Here is a 2,535-nt window from a genome sequence, read left to right as displayed (position 1 = left end):
GACCTGCTTCACCTTGTCAGGGCCCTGCATCCTCTTCAAATAAAACTGTTAGTGGTAGACCTAGCATTCAAAGCATGGGCCTTCGGGACACTTGAGATTCAAAATAAAGTGTTTTTAAATTGTTATAGTTTTCATTTCATTCCCACAGTCCATGTTATGATTCACTGAACACATCTTACTTTTAATATTAAAATTACATTTTACTGACATATTTACAGGAATATTATTATATGAGGGAACAGAAATCCCTTTTCACAATATAGAAGCGAGTTTCCCGTTTGCTAACAGATGTGTCCTTGACTGTGCCTATCTACCAAGGGATTGGAAAAGAGTTAATCTGGAAACATCTAAAGAAATGTCATAAGTGAGGTTTAGAATGTTTCATACTTTCTGCTTTCAAAGTTAAAGCTCCTTTTTTTTTTTTACTTTAAACATTTTTCATTCATTCGAAAACAGTTTGATGCCAAAATAGTCACTAATAGCTTGTACTGAAGCAAAGTAAGAACTCAATCAGTGTCCTTGTGAGCCGCCCACTGGTGCCTTTCCTGAGGTAGGGACCCGCACCTTTGTTGGTCATCACACCAGCTATGTCTAAATGTGCCCATTTCAAATGAGTCACAAACTGCCGCAGAAATGCAGCAGCTGTACACGCACTTGCAGATCGGTATTTTCCAATGTTATTGACATTAGCAAGCTGGCAGTCTACAACTGGTCTTGTATAATGCTTAAAGAGAGGCATCCTCCAGACTCGGTCCCCAGTGTCTATGCTGGCCTCAAGGAGTTTGTTCCATCGCTAGGATGAATTGGTAAAGACTCCAGTGGCGCCTGATCCCAGGGCTAGGTCCATGGCACCTGTTAAGGTGGCAGCATTGATGATGACCTTGGGATTGAAGGTGTGTACATAACACAGTGCATCAGCCAGGATGAGCCTCCCCTCAGCATCTGTGTTATCAACCTGAATGGTCTTCCGGTTCCTGGCTGTGACAGCATCCCTGGGTTTGTTGGCCTTGCCACTAGGCGTATTTTCACAAAGAGGGGCCAAACCTATGATATTAATAGGCAAATTGAGCTTTGCTGCAGACACAATGGCCGAGCATGTTGTTGCAGCTCCTGCCATGTCAGCCCGCATGAGGTCCATATTTACAGAAGCCTTGATGGCGATGCCTCCAATGTCAAAGGTAATTCCCTGTCCCACAAATGCCAGGCATGCTTCACTTGCATTAGGGCTGCCTGTGTAGTGGATTTCCAGGTAGAAAGGTGGTTCTTCAGACCCTTTGGCCACACTTAGGAACGAGCCCTTTTCTTGTTCCTCTATCCAAGACTTGGGTCTGATATGGACCTCTGCTTTACTACCGGCAGTTTTGAGAATTGAGAATGTTTTTCAATAATTTCAGCGAATCTGGTTGGTGTCATCTCATTGGCTCGAGACTCCATCAGCCCAGAAACAAAGACAACCCCTGTCTCTCAGGCCTCCTGATTGCCACTTCCATAGAGCTTTGCTGACACAGCCACCTTCTTTTTGTGCTTTAGGTCATCACACTCATAGAGACCAAGCACAGCTCTTGAAGCAAAAATTTACTTTGTTTCTTTATGTTCCTGACATTGCCTTCAAATGTCTAAATGCCTAAATCAAGCAACAGGTTCCATATTTTACAATGAACCAGAAAAGAAATGTCAAATTGTAACCTCCAGGAACTACTATTAAACACCTCAAACTTTCTTCTGTGTTTGACCACCCATCACCTCTGAAGAGTCATGCTGAGCCCATGGAGATGCTTCTGTCCAACATGGATTAAGATGCCTCTGACCTTCCTGTTGTTCTGTTTACATATGACAGTTTGCAATGCCTTCTGAGTTAACTGAAATCCAACCATTAACACAGACGTTTTGTGCACAAGTAGATGCCTGCAGATTACAGAGGAAAGAAATTGTGTTCACAATCACATTGTCTTAAGCCATAAGCACCAAAATGAGCTGCTTTAGAAACAGAGGTGGAGACTTGGGAACAAGGCTCACTCCTTTACCATGTAAATATAAACTGGCTTTGAAAAGTTTAGTTAACCAATGGTGACAAAGTGTTATTATCACAATTTTAAATACAAATTTATGAATAGACATCTTTACTTCTCTAAGAGTCAAGTAGTAATAATTGGTTGTCAAGCTCCAGTCTTGCTACCAAGACTAGTCATTATAAGAAAAATTATTGACTTTCTTGAATCAGTGGAGAAAGCAGATGATTTCTTTTATCTCACCCCATCTCTCCTATTAAATCCTAGAACTACTATTTCCTTAGTTCACTTTGGTATATAAAAGGAAAGAGGAAGCAGTCTGTGGAAACATTCTTGATTGCTTCAGAGTTTGGTAACTATACCAAAACGTGTTGAAGGCCATAATAGTACTTGGAGTTGGATTTGCTTAAGATTTTCCTGCTTTCATTCATGTAGTACATGTTATTGATTTAAAATAGGGTTGATCTCAAGCGACATCAAAACAAAACTTTACTGCCTGAGGGAAGGCCTGTTTATTCTACCTCTG

General features: G+C 41.2%; 1 pseudogene; it reads right to left on the bottom strand.

Moving 5' to 3' along the window:
• Positions 1–475: 475 nt before the first annotated feature.
• Positions 476–2,257, bottom strand: LOC127232963 (cytosol aminopeptidase-like; annotated as a pseudogene).
• Between the last annotated feature and the right edge of the window lie 278 nt (positions 2,258–2,535).

The sequence above is a fragment of the Phodopus roborovskii genome, unplaced genomic scaffold (assembly GCF_943737965.1).
Source record: "Phodopus roborovskii unplaced genomic scaffold, PHOROB, whole genome shotgun sequence".
Classification (NCBI taxonomy): Eukaryota; Metazoa; Chordata; class Mammalia; order Rodentia; family Cricetidae; genus Phodopus; species Phodopus roborovskii.
This window is presented reverse-complemented; position numbering and strand designations above follow the sequence as displayed.